The sequence below is a fragment of the Muntiacus reevesi genome, chromosome 5 (assembly GCF_963930625.1).
Source record: "Muntiacus reevesi chromosome 5, mMunRee1.1, whole genome shotgun sequence".
NCBI classification, from domain to species: Eukaryota; Metazoa; Chordata; class Mammalia; order Artiodactyla; family Cervidae; genus Muntiacus; species Muntiacus reevesi.
In genome coordinates, this window is record NC_089253.1 from 79,998,501 (window position 1) to 80,013,455 (window position 14,955).

General features: G+C 37.1%; 1 protein-coding gene across 3 annotated transcripts in view; it reads left to right on the forward strand.

The window, feature by feature from the left end:
- Positions 1-14,955, forward strand: part of AKT3 (AKT serine/threonine kinase 3) — a 273,074-nt gene that overhangs the window by 54,904 nt on the left and 203,215 nt on the right. The window contains exon 1 of one of the 3 annotated variants that reach the window (XM_065935623.1): positions 8,539-8,558. The exons of the other annotated variants lie outside the window; for them this stretch is intronic. The gene's annotated coding sequence lies outside the window, so the exon portion shown is untranslated. Of the gene's footprint in view, positions 1-8,538; positions 8,559-14,955 lie in introns of those variants that run through there. 3 annotated transcript variants of the gene reach the window in all.

Consider the following 14,955-nt stretch of genomic DNA (forward strand, 5'->3'; position numbering starts at 1 on the left):
TATTTTGTCTCATATGAGTGCTGCTGCTCCAGCTTTCTTTTGATTTTTCTGCCTGGAATACCTTTCTCCATCCTCTCACTTTTAGTCTCTGTGTTTCTAGATCTGAAGTGAGTTTTTTGTAGGCAGCATATATATGGGTCTTATTTTTGTATCCATTCAGCCAATCTAAATCTTTTGGCTAGAGCATTTAGTTCATTTACATGTAAGGTAATTATCAATGTTGTGTTGGTTTCTGCCATACAACAACGTGAATCATCCATAAGTATACATATATACCCTTCCTCTTGAACCGTTCTCCCACCCTACCCCCTTCCCACCTCTTTGTTGTCACAGAGCACCAGGTTGAGTGCCATGTATTGTATAGTAACTCCCCACTGACTAGCTATTTTACATACAGTAATGTATATATTTCAGGGCTACTCTGGATTCGTCCCATTCTCTCCTTTCTCTGCTGTGTCCACAAGTCTGCGTCTCTACTCCTACCCTGCAGATAGGTTCATGAGAACCGTTTTTCCGGATTGCATATATATGAGTTAATATATGGTATCTGTTCTTCTCTTTCTTACTCGCTTCAGTCTGTATAACAGGCTCTAGGTTCACCTGCCTCAGATCAACTGACTTGTTAATTGTTTTGAATTTGTTTTTATAGGCCCCCCCCCTTCTTTTTTGTTCTCTTCTCTTGTGATTTGATGACTATCTGTAGTGTTATGTTTGGAGTCCCATTTCTATTTTGTATATATATCTGTGATAGATTTTTGGTTTGCAGTTAGCATGAGGTTTTTGTATAGCAGTCTGTATATATACATGGTTATCTTAAGTTACTCATCTCTTGCTTTCAAATGTATTTTAACAACCCTCCATTTGCACTCTCCTCCTCTAACAGTTCTTGTTTTTGACATTATATTTACATCTAATTGTTCTGTGTATCCTTTATTGTGGACAGAGATGATTTTAATACCTTTTCTCTTTTAACTTCCCTACTAGCTTTGTGTGTGTCCTTGATTTCCTACGTTTACAGCATGTTTCCCTTTGAAAGTGAAAGTGAAGTCACCCAGTCGTGTCTGACTCTTTGTGACCCCATGAACTGTAGCCTACCAGGTTCCTCCATCCATGGGATTTTCCAGGCAAGAGTACTGGAGAGGGTTGCCACTTCCTTCTCCAGAGGATCTTCCCAACCCAGGGATCGAACCCAGGTCTCCCACATTGTAGGCAGATGCTTTACCGTCTGAGCCACCAGGGAAGCCTCATGTTTCCCTTTAGTAGTGATGTATTTCATGTTGTAATTTTCTCATTTCTAGTTGTGGCCTTTTCTTTTTTGCCTAGAGAAGTTCCTTTAACATTTGCTGTAAAGCTGGTTTGGTGGTGCTAAATTCTTACAGCTTACTTGTCTTTAAAGGTTTTGATTTCTTCATTGAATCTGAATGAGAGCCTTGATGAGTAGAGCACTTGGTTGTAGGTATTCTCCTTGAATCATTCTAAATATATTGTGCCACTTTTTTTCTGGCCTGCAGTTTCTGCTGAAAAAATCAGTTGATAACCTTTACAGCCTGGTTTATTTTTTTAGTGTTAGGTTTTTAAGGTGTATTTATATTGATACATGGAGTTGTGATTTCTTCATTTTCACTGCTGTGTGGTTTTGCATGAATAAACCACACTTTAAAAAACTGTTCTGTTGAAGAGCTTTAAGTGGTTGCCAATTTTTTCCCTATTACAAGCAGTGCTGTAACACATGCTTTTGTACATGCCCTGTGTATATGTGAAATTTTTATTGCAAGTAGAAAATTGCTAGATCTTAGGGTAGATCCTCTGGAGAAGGAATAGGCTACTCACTCCAGTATTAATGGGCTTCCCTGGTGACTCAGATGGCAAAGAATCCTGCTGCAATGTGGGAGATCTGGGTTTGATCCTTGGGTTGGGAAGATCCTCTGGAGGAGGGCATGGCAATTCACTCCAGTATTCTTTACTGGAGAATCCCTATGGGCAGAGGGATTCTCTGTTCCTGGTGGGCTATGGTCCATGGGGTTGCAGAGAGTCACACACGACTGAGTGACTAAGCACAGCACAGGGTGTGTTCAGCCTTCACCTTTACTAGACTTTCTATATTTTCTAAAGTGGTTGTTAGCATTTTATTTCCACCAGCAGTTTGTGAGACTAGTCATCTTGTCAAACATAATTTTTGTCATTCTGATGTATGAGAAACGGTATTTAGTATTTTAAATTTGATTTTCTCTGGTTATTAATGGCAGTCCTAGTTCTTTTTATATGTTAATTCCTATTTTTTTTAATTGCCTTTTCTACTCTTTGCTCCATCCCCCTTGTTCCTTTTAGCTTGTGGCTTGTCCTTCTAGTTGTTGTGTAGTAAAATTTTTTTGCACCAGAAATTTTCATTTTCAATATAGATACATTTGACAGCCTTTTACTTTATAATTTGCTCCTAGTATCATATTTAGGAACTTCCTTTCCTACACTGAGGTTATAATAATAGTCTTTTTATTAAATAACTGTTGCTCTATAACAAATTGGGGCTTCCTAGGTGGTGCTGCTGGTAAAGAATCTGCCTGCCAATGCAGGAGACACAAAAGATGCACATTTGATCTCTGGGTTGGGAATATCCCCTGGGATAGGAAATGACACCCCACTCCAGTATTCTGGAAAATTCCGTGGGCAGAGGAGCCTGGCAGGTTACAGAGTCCATCGGGCTGCAAAGAGTTGGGCACCATTGAATGACTGAGCACACATATCCATACACATACTATAATAAATTACCAGCAAAACCTGTTTGCCTAAAAGAATAGATATTTATTATTCCTTTTCACTTCTGGAAGCAGTGTGTCTGGGTGGTTCTGATCTTGGTCTCTTATGAGATTGTAGGCAAGGTGTCAGTCATCTGAAGGCTTAATTACAGCCGGATGGCCAGTGAGTTGGTGTAGGCTTTTGGTGGGAGGCCTCAGTTGCTCCTGATGTGACCCTTTGCCAGGGCCACTTGAGTGTTATGATTTGGAGGCTGACTTCCCTGCATGAGGGAGCCGGGAGGTACCAGTGGAAGCTTAGTCTTTTATGATCTGTGCTTTGTAGTCACAGACATCACTCAGCTTGTTCTTTGTGGGAGGAGACTGTACGGAGGTTGGAATACCAGGGAGACAGGATCACCAAAGGCTGTCTTGGAGCCTCGCTAGCAGAGTGTCTTGTGTGTGTGCTTTAGTCACTCAGTTGTGTCCAACTCTTTGCAACCCCATGGACTGTAACCCACCAGGCTCCTTTATCCATGGAGATTCTCCAGGGAAGAATGCTGGGGTGGGTTTCCATGCCCTTCTCTAGGGGATCGTCCCAACCCAGGTCTTTCTCATTGCACGCAGATTCTTTACTGTCTGAGCTACCAGGGAAACTCAGAGTGTCTTATGATTTAAAATAAAATACCTAATAGTTATTTCACATTTAGGCTTTTTTAAATCTACCTTGAGGATGTTGTAGTGTGTGTGTGTGTGTGTGTGTGTGTTTAGAAGGGGACCTAATCTTATTATTCTTCTAAAAGTATAGTAATTGTCTCATTTGTTGAATAATCCATCTTATTGTTCTCTTTATATGTGGGTTTGCTTCTGGGCTCTCTGTACTCTCTTTTAGCCTGTTTTTTTAAAATTCCTATGCCAATAGCACTTTATAGTACCATAGATCAATACCACTTGATCTAAGGCAAGTTTCAAACTCTTTACTCTTCTTCATGATTGGCTTAGTTCTTGTCTCCAAAGACTGTTAAGAGACAAATTGTTGAATAAATCCTTTTGACTTTTAGAATCAGATTCTATGAACATATCTTTTGGGATTTTACTTATTTTAAGGAATATAAACATATAACCCTTTTTTCATTATAAAAATAATAGTTGCTTAGTGAATATTTGTGGTGAATAAAATACAGATAAGCTGAAAAACTTTAAAAAAATAAACTGTCCATAACCCATTCCTCCAAACATGGCCATTATTGTAGCATTAAGAATTTTTTAAGTATTCATGTCGATGTATGGCAAAAAAACACCACAATATTGTAAGGTAATTAGCCTCCAATTAAAATGAATAATTTAACTAAAAAATTAAATCTGTAACAAAAGACATCACATATTGGGAAAAATAAGGATTAACAGTGTTATTGTAGTGTGTGTCCATACAACATTAAGAAAAATATAAATAGAAAAATGGACAAAGAATATGAACAGGCTTTTGACAGAGGTGGATGTACAGAGAAATCCATACACTCTTTGCTCAAATGTTAACATTTATCCACATTTGCATTGTTTTTCTTTTTTCTCTCCTCCTCCTCCGTCTTATTTCCTCTCTGTCCCAGTGTTTTGTCCCTCATTCCACATCGATATATATTTATTAGAAATACTTAAAATATTTTAAAGATACTTAGGTTCAAATACATGTTTATTTTCTGAACCATTTGAGACATGATGACCCTTTTATTTTCTAAAACTAGAACACGATCTTACATAATTAAAGTGCAGTTATCAAAATCAAGAAACTGAGATTGACACAATGTATTATCACCCAAATATTGCCAGTAATAATCTTCATAGCCCTCCGTCTCCAAAAAGTTCTTGGATCATTATTTAAGAGTCATGTGACTTCATGATGTCTAGTCATGCAGTGGCAGCACATGGTACTGATTTGTCCCAATCCTGGTGATGTTAACTTTGATCACTGGTTACAATGGTGTCTACCAAGACTGTTCTCCATTGTAAGGTTATTATTTTTCCCTCTGTAATTAAAAAGAATCTTGTGGTGTGACACTTTGTGACAGTATAAATATCTAGGTATTCCTCAAACTTTGGCCCACCAGTTTCAGCATTCAATTATGACTCTTGTTTGGGTCAGCTGTTTGTGATACATGGTGCTTTTAAATTTACTGTTCCTTTTTCATTTTAATTGACTTTATTGCAGAAAATTTTTCTCTTATGGGTACTATTTTACTCAATGGATTATCGTCTTTTACTATCATTATTAATCCTGAATTAAACTATCCTGGATTTGGCCTCTGTAAACCCCCGAAAAGCTAGGTCTGTATTATTTTGACATGTTCCCATCAATTTGTGAAGACTTTCTGACACAATAAAATATTCTAGGCCTATCATATAGTTTCCCAGGTATGGAATCAACCATTTTCCCAGAGAGTTCTGATTCCTTTTCATGGGAAATAGTATTATCTTTCTTTTATTCTTAATTATCTTTGTTCTTCATTACTGTTTGTTTTATACTATCTTGATTTGTTCTATTTTTCCATGACTTATTGTACTGCTTTAATTAAGTTTTATAGTTCTTTATTTAATTATTAGATCTCCCTGCTATATATTTGACCCTAGAGAAGAATCATCTGTTTTTACTTGTCATCCAGTAAATATTTTTACTGTGTCTCCAGTAAATAATTCTTGTTTTTTCTTTTGACCTGTTTGATTGTTTATCTCATGCTTCTTCTGGATTCTTCTTCTTTGATTATAATTTTAAAGGGTAGATTTCCCTAGGATCCTTCCCTTCCTCTGAGGAACCAGTCAGTGTCACTGGTCATCTTTATTGGTAGGAAATCTATACTAGTTCCTTCTTCCTAGGGACAATTTGATAATATATATCAAAATTACAAATGTATATTCCCGTTTCAGGGAGTGTATCCTTCAGGTATATTTTCACATTTTGTGATGATATATGTACAGGGTTGTTCATACAAATGTTGTATGTAATAGCAAAAGATTTGGAAATTATCCACAATAATCTGAAAGAAAACCTTGTTATTGTTTTTATTCTGTTTTCTGCTCATATGTGTGTAAAGTTTGATTTTTTTTCTTATATGTCAACCAAAACAGTATATTGTAATAGAATGGAACAAAGGCTCAAATGTCGATAATAACCATATTGCCTTTTAACGATTAGCTCCTTATCCAGTACCCACACATAGAGACACAAAGATTTGCTTTGATTTTTTTTTTTCCATAATAACTCTGCATGTAGGGTAGAGGCCATCTCTCAAATGGCTTGTAATCTTCAGTGGAGACCTTCATGCAGGAATGTAACTGACATATGACAGGGGGTAATAAATGAGACAATAGGCAAGGTTATACTTCCAGAGAAGTTCTTTTACATGGGTCTTAAGATGCACCACAGTCCAAATGGAGACCTTTTAATAGGGCCTGTTCAGGAGCAGCAGATAATCAAGTATAGCTTCAGTGTAGAGGAATCATGACTCAAGGTGAATTGGGAGGGAAAGTTTAAAAAAAAAAAAAACAGGGACAGATTGTGAGAGGCCTAATATTCTAGTCTGAGGAATTTAAATAGTATCTTGTAGGCAGAGTAGGACTATTGAATGTTTTTGAACAAGGAGCCAATCTGATATGTGTTTTAGGATGATTACTTTTATACTTTCTGTAGAGTGGTTTGAAAAAGGAAGCAATGAGAGACAGGGGCATCTGTAGGATATTTTATACTGTAAACTACAGTGTTGAATATGGAATTGAAGAGAAACAGCCCCAGCTATATTTTCAAACTCCATTTTTCTGTCCATCTAGTCCATTCAACTTTGAATGGTCTTTTATTTCAAAAGTGACATTCTATTCATCTTTGGAGAGACAGCTTATATGTAATGTCTACTAGTAATTCCTGAAAAATTTCCTCAAAATGTATTAATTGTACTCTGTTCTGACTGCATTTCACTTATTTGTGACTTTTTTCCTACTGTCTCATAGTAGTTGTCTTACTCACCCCTGAAATTGTTGCCTTCTGGAAACCTTTGTGTTACTTTATTTGTCTTTGTTCATCTAACACTTATCATAGTGTATTATTGTTGTTTGTTTCAGTAAACATTTCTTGGGTACCAAACTTGGAGGAATTCATACTTTTGGCAGTCCATATGTTATAATATATGATTAGATGTATGAGTTTTTTAGGGCAACTTTATTTTGATTTCTTGCACATATTTGATGATAGATATTTTGAACTCAGTATTGTGGAGATATCAGAGGAACAGTGTTAGTTAAAAGCCCAATTTAAATCCTGGTTCTACCACTGTAGCCTGGGTGCTCTGTAGAGAAGTCATTTAGCCTATTTAAGCCATAGTTTTCTCAACTTAGGCTTCCCTGATAACTCAGTTGGTAAAGAATCTACCTGCAATGCAGGAGACCCCAATTCAATTCCTGGGTTGGGAAGATCTGCTGGAGACGGGATAGGCTGTGCACTCCATTATTCTTGGACTTTGCTTGTGGCTCAGCTGGTAAAGAATCCACCTGCAATGTGGAAGACCTGGGTCGATCTCTGGGTTGGGAAGATCCCCTGGAGAAGAGAATGGCTATCCACTCCAGTATTCTGGCCTGGATAATTCTGAGGACTGTATAGTCCATGGGGTCGCAAAGTAAAATGGGAAATTGGCTTGGGCTGCCCTGACAAAATATAGACTGGGCAGCTTCAATGACAGAAATCTGTTTCTCACAGTTCTGGAGGCTATGAAGTATAAGAGCATAATGTCAGCATTTTTGGGTTCTGGTGAGAACTGTTCCTGGCCTGCAGGCAATACCTACCTTCTCCTTGTGTCTTACATAGTGGAAAGAGACAGGACAAACTCTCTGATGTCTATTACAAGGGAACAGATTCCATCATGAGGTCTCCACCCTTGTGACCCTATCTAAATCCAATTTATTCCCAAAGACCCCACCACATTTCGGGTTAGGTTTTCAACATGAATCTGGGGGGGAGCACAAATAGTCCATAGTACTATCTTATGCAGTGGTTTTGAAAATTAAATAATTAACGGAAAGCATTTAGCACTGTGCTTCTAGCATAAAAAGTGATATGTCTGTTTATTCTTTTGTCATCAGTATCATTTTGACTTTGCCTAATTTTACATACTATGAATGGAGGAAAACTAGAAATGAATTGGCGATTTTGCTCTTCATTGATGGAGAATATGTGATAGTATTAATCACGAAGAGAAATGTAGGAAGAAGGGCAGGATTGCAGGCTTGCTGATGAGAGGTGCTTTATTCACTCTATCAAGAGGCAAGGAGAACATGGGTGCAAATGTCAGGTTTATAGATGTAGCATAAAATGCCTAGAGTAGAAGAAAAGAGAACCTTTAATATTCTTTGTACGTGTATGACCTTTAAATGCAGCTCTTAATTGTTTTTATTAAAATCTTTTATGTTTCTTTTCTCTGAGTTCATTGATAAGGATGAGTTTTTGTGTGAGCCCAGGAAGGCAGAAGTATCATTTTTATCTTTATCTACAAATACCACTAAATTTGTTTTGCCAGATTTTCAAAAGTTCTGTTTCAAACATTGTGAATCTTTTGACATGTTTTGACAGTTTAGAGTTGGGCTATAATCTATTCCTATCCTCTAGCTTGTGGAATTACTTTCTCCTCTCTAAGTTAATGAATCAAGGGCTTATTAGCCTTTCTAGAACTATTAAGAATCTCTCAATCTTTCACTTTTGGCAATAATTGTCTCCACATTTACTTTATAGAGTCCCCTTTGGTGGAGCCCACAGGCGGAGAGGAAGCACAGGATTCATAAGATGGCGGGCGGGTGAGTGACTGAGAATTTGGGCTGAAATTGGAAAAAAAAAAGTGGCAGTGGTCACACCTTAATAAGAGGAATAAATTTGAAGTCTAAGTTGGGACATTACATTGCCTTGGTCAGGTCTGTAAAGAATGGGATGGTTTTAAGGTTTATTTTTTTTAATACAAAGTTTATTAATACTTTATATAACATAACTATCATGCCATATTGTATGATTTTATCAAAATTCACTCTGTGACTCAACACATAGTCAACAGTTTGAGGGAACATGGAAGAAATATTTATCCCAGAGTACATCTTTTTTTGTGGTAGTAGTGGTTAAAAATACATCATTAAATTGTGATTTGGGGCTTATCTTTTTTGTTTTAAAAACAGAAATTTCACCTCTTAATAGTATACCCTTGAGTTGGCATACTGGTTTACTGATGAATTTATGAATTTTCTGTGAGTGTATGTGGTGGTATGTAGTTAGATGAGGCTGACTGTGTAATTATAAAGTAGATAAAGTTTGTTTCTAGGCCCCTTTCACTGCTGTTTCCTTATTGCTTCAGCCTCCTTTGGTTGAAGGAGTAATCCTCCACAGGGCCTTGACAGGCTGTCTTTGTTTCTGTTGTTTCTATTTTCTTTCCGTTTATTTTTTGACAGGTTATCTTTGAAAGATTGAATAGCAGATTATTTTACGTTTAAATGAGGCTTTTGAAAATCCAAACAGAATTTCCTTATGATGAAACTAGAAACATTGACATCTATTGGGACAAATATTTTTAGTAAAGAGAGTTTTTTGACTCTGCTTCTTGAGTCACAGCCTGTTGCCAGGTAGGAATGGAATGGACACTGTAACAGATCTCAAACATACTAGTGTCTGAGTATCTGTGCTTATGAGATAGGCACTCTTACTCACTTTTTATAGTAGAGGTACTGAAAGAGGCACAGAGAAGTGAAGTCACCTTCCTAAAGAGGTCACAGTGGGACACGTCTTAGAATCACATCTTGGGACTCTCACACTCCAAACCTTTTATTTTACCAGTACACCAGAATTTGATGATCATTTTATCTTATTTCCTAATCTGTAGTTCTTTTTGGTGAATGTAAGATATCTTGCCCTCAAGAATTCCTTTACATGCTTCTATGGAGATGGTTCCCCATCTTCTCTATATGTCACCATACTAGATCATGCTGCTTGTAGTGGATGAGTCTTGAATTTTTTGTGTTTCTTGCTAGGAGTATAAAATTGCCTTATTAGTAGAGATGGCCAGCAACTACAACATTCAGCGGTAAACATTAAGTTAGGTTTGTTTTCCAGCAGAGTGACCAGCTCTGAAGTTTGTATAGGGAAGTATATATGAGAACTGTATATATATGTGATGTATATGTGTGAACTGTAATGTTTGGGAATTATCACAGCAAGAATGAATAAATTTCTTGTTATTGATGCTTTTGAACAGGTATATTCAGGATTACAAAACATTTTGAAAATATTCATTCAACAAAGAATTATAAAGTGCTAAATTCTATACTGAACACAACATGAAAAACACATGGTTTCAACCCTCAGTGCAATGATAGTTTTAAAGGAGACAAACATGTGAGGTAACTATTAAGATACACTGTAGTCATTACAGTGATGGAGACCTATAGGACAAAGAGTGGGCATACCATGAAAGGTCAGGTTAACTGTGCTTGGGTGATCTGAGAAGACGCTGTAGTTTAAACTGAGGGCCGAATATATTCTAGACTACAAGAAAATTCATGGTCTGCTTATACTTACTGCATGCACAACTTTTGCACAGACGCATTTTCCTTCCTTGTGCATGTAATTATAGTATTAGGCTTGAACACTTAGTGTTTTTCCTTTACCTCACGTCGTACATCCCCACATATATCTTTCAGAAGGCTTCTCCTGTAATTGTTTCTTTGTTTCCCTTTATTTTTCTGTTCTACAGCTTAAAAATTTCTCTGGTTTTTGGAAAGAGGCAGACTAATTTCTGGATAGTAGAGGAAAGTTAAATTTATGATGATTGCTCTATTTCTGCATTCTTTACAGCACTTAGTAGTGAATGAAGCATCACAGTGAAGGTGGGAAATGGTAAAGAGAGCAGGATAATGGAACTAGGCACCTGATTGCTTTATAATTTTTACTGTCACACAAATGGTTTTCTTCTGCCCAAAATAATCAAAGGACTAAAAGTGTGACTAGCTATGTTCTTGAGCTGAGAGTGAAATAGAGGACAGTCGTCTAGAGGGAAACACTGCATACAGTGGTATATTAATTATTTCCTGCCCCATTTTGATTGTAAGGCTTTTTGGTGAATTATGCTTATGAAGCATTCCCCTATGATTAAGTATTAGGATACATGCTTATCTCTGTCTCTAATATATGCTGGTTTTTATAGGCTGACACATTGGCATATGTTTAGGCAGTTCAGTTTAGTTGAGAAGCGACTTTCCATGGTATTATGGAAAGAACCCTGCACCAAAAGTTAGGAAAACTGAATTCTGATCCTGCCTCTGCCTCTTAAGTAATTTTTTTCTCCTTTGATCTCACCAGGTAGCCTCTCTTAGGTCTCAGTTTCTTGCTTTTTAAATACTGGGATAGGATAATGCTCCTTAAGGTATTGCTCAGCTCACACTTTAATTATTTTATTGTTGACAAAAGGCTATTTATTCACCTACTAAATCTTTATTGCATGCTTCCATATTTCAGGTTCTGTGCTAGGTAGATGCAATCAAAGACACGTGGAGGATAGACGTATGGTCAATGAGAGGGAATCGAGAGTTGAGAAGTAAACTTATACAACTCTGGTAAATTGTTGACAAAGGTAGCAAAACAATTCACTGTGGGAGGATAGTCTTCAACAAATGATGCTGGAAGAAGTGGACTTTCCCATGCAGAAGAATCAATTTAGATCCCCATTTCATACTATATACAAAAAATAACTCAAAATCGATTAAAGACATAAACATGAAAGCTACAACTATACATCTCTTGGGCTTCCCTCATAGCTCAGTTGGTAAAGAATCTGCCTGCAGTGCAGGAGACGCGGGTTCAATTCCTCGGTTGGGAAAATCCCCCGAAGAAGGAAATGGCAAACCCATTCCAGTATTTCTCCCTGGAGAATTCCATGGACAGAGGAGCCCGGCAGGCTACAGTCTATGAAGTCAAAAGAGTTGGACACAACTTAGCGACTAAACCATACATCTCTTAGAAGGAAATGATTACATCTTTGTGATCTTGAACTTGGCAATAGTTTTTTAGATTTGATATCAAATACATGAGCAACCAATGAAAAACTGAAAAATTGTACCTCATCAAAATTAAAAACATGTCAAATGACAGTCTTAAGAAAGTGAAAAGATGATCCACAGGATGGGGCAAAATATTTGAAAATCATATATCTGATAAAGTACCCAGAGTATATCAAGAATTTTTGTAAATCATCTATAGCCCAAATTAAAAGTGGCCAAAAGATCTGAATTGACATTTTTTTCAAAGAAGATACACAAATGGCTGGTAATACATGACAAAATGCTCAACATCAGTAGCCAGCAGAGAAATACAAAGTCATGAAAGATACCGCTTCACACCCATTAGGATGGCACTAATCAAAAAGATGGACAGTAAAAAGTGTTGGTGAGAATGTGAAGACATTTTAACCCTCATATACTGCTTGTGGTCAAGGCTATGGTTTTTCCGGTGGTCATGTATGGATGTGAGAGTTGAACTATAAAGAAAGCTGAGTGCTGAAGAATTGATGCTTTTGAACTGTGGTGTTGAAGAAGACTCTTGAGAGTCCCTTGGACTGCAAGGAGATCCAACCAGTCCATCCTAAAGGAGATCAGTCCTGGGTGTTCATTGGAAGGACTGATGTTGAAGCTGAAACTCCAATACTTTGGCCACCTGATGAGAAGAGCTGACTCATTGGAGAAGACCCTGATGCTGGGAAAGACTGAGGGCAGGAGGAAAAGGGGACGACAGAGGATGAGATGGTTGGATGGCATCACCAACTCAATAGACATAGGTTTGGGTGGACTCTGGGAGTTGGTGATGGACAGGGAGGCCTGGCGTGCTGTGGTTCATGGCGTTGCTGAGAGTGGGACATGACTGAGCGACTGAACTGATACTACTTGGGGGTTTGTAAAATGGTGCATCTGTTTTGGAAAACAGTTTGGCAGTTCCTTGAAAACTTAAACCGAGTTACTGTGTGACCCAGCAGTTTCATATCTAGGTATATACCCAAGAAAATTGAAATCATGTTTATACAAAACTTGTCTGTGAATGTTCATAGTAGCATTATTCATAGAAGTCCCCAAAGTGGAAATAACCCCAAAGTCCAGTAGCTGTTATATGAGTCAATAAAATGTGGAATAATCTGTAAAATGGAATATTATTTAGTTGGAAAAGTAATGAAATATACATGCTATTACCATGGATGTACCTTGAAAACCTTGTGCTAAGTGAAAAAAGTCAGATACAAAAGGCCATGTGTTATATGATTCCATTTATATGAAATGTCCAGAATGGGCAAATCCATAAAAGACAGAGAGCAGGTTGTCAGGGTGAGGAGGAGGGAATGGAGAGCTAAAGACTGCTAATGGGTTCAGGCTTTCCTTTTTGGAAGATGAAAAGTTCTGAAGTTAGTGCTGATGGTTACACAACCTTGTGAATATACTAAAAGCAAAAGCTGTATTCTTTAAAATGGTAATTTTTATGATATAGGAATTGTATCTCAGTAAATTTTTTTTTTTAAAAGACGTGATCCTTTCCTTCATGGTGCTTAAGTGAGCTGCTTAATATGATAGGGATAACAAAGGGTTCTGTGGGAGGCTGCAGTATGACATTCTGTCCTACTGTGTGGAGTTGGGGTCAGACTCCTGGAATAAGTAACATTGAAATGAATTGAAACTACTTAGGTGGAAAAACTGGTACAGTGGAAATTAGGAAACAGGAAAGAATATATCAGAATTGCTAACTTAAAGCAAGTTTAGTTTTAAAAGGTATACTCTCCTATCTCTGTCACTATGTAAGATTCTCACAGATCTTTTACCTTAAGTAATTTAATTATCCTGTAATGTGTGTTATGAAAAAAATATATCTTAACCTTCTGGAGGAAATGGAGCATTTATTTTTCATGATTTAATTCTAAATATTTAAAAATTTCAGTCTATAGAGTTTTAAAATTTAAATTTTCGTGAAATCAGAGTAGATTCTATAAGTTGTTCAAGCTGGGTTTTGTCTCCCCTTTCCCTTTTATATATTTTATAAGCCAAGTTTCCAACCTTCCTTCATATAAAAATTGTATTTTCATTCCTTTTGACAGTTTGAGGTTAATTTCAGAACCTTGTAAGAATTATTTGCTGTGGGGTTGGGATAAATACAGATGTTTGTTTCTGTTTGCACTTAGGTAGTAAAATATTTTATTAAGAAGAAATTTCAAGCGTGTACAAAAGTAGTAATAGTCACACCCATGAAATCAACACCAGCTTTAAAAATTTCCAACTCATAGCCAATTTTATTTTATTATACACTCACCTATTCATTTACTTTCTAAATTATTTGGGAGCAGATTGCAGAAGTTACATCATTCTTTATGCATGTTCACGTATCTCTTAATGAAAAGAACTCTTTTCTTTTTAATATGTATTGAGACAGTTTTAACTTGGAATGTTTTCATATGAAAATAAATTAACTTGAAAGTTATCTGTTGCTGGAAATGAATAGTTAATTTTTACCCTTTTATACAGTGTTTTATTCACTTATATATAGTGTTCATTTCTTCTAATAAATGCTAGGTATGATTCCAAAATCATAAAATTGATGGTATGAGAATGTGGTTCATAGTCTTTATGTTCCTCGTGGTGATTATTTTTGATTAACTAGGGCTTAGAAATGATAAAACTTTTCTCTACAGCTGATTATGTCCTTTCTCCGTATTCAGTGGGTTTGACTACTTTGCTTTATAGGAGTGTCTATCATTTAACATAATGAGCTACCAGCCCTTGCGGAATGCACATCTTTAGGCTTCCTTGACATTTGACTTTCTTGGTTCATTCCTGTATTGGAGTGTTCTTTTACTGGCACGTTGTCTTTTGACATCCACTGCGTGCGACTGTATCTCATCCCTACTCTGTTCTTCATCCTCTTTTATTCTCTCTGCAGACTCTCAGTTCTGCTGTCAGGCTATGCCGTGCCTACGTGCTCAGTCGTGTCCGACTCTTTGTGACCCTTTGGACTGTAGCCCCCAGGCTCCTCTGTCAGTGGGGTTTTCCAGGCAGGAGTACTGGAGCAGTTTGCCATTTCCTTCTCCAGGGGGTCTTCCTGACCCAGGGGTTGAACCCCCGTCTCCTGCATTGAAGGCGAATTGTTTACCTGCTGAGCCATCAGGGAAGCCCGTGGCTGTCAGGT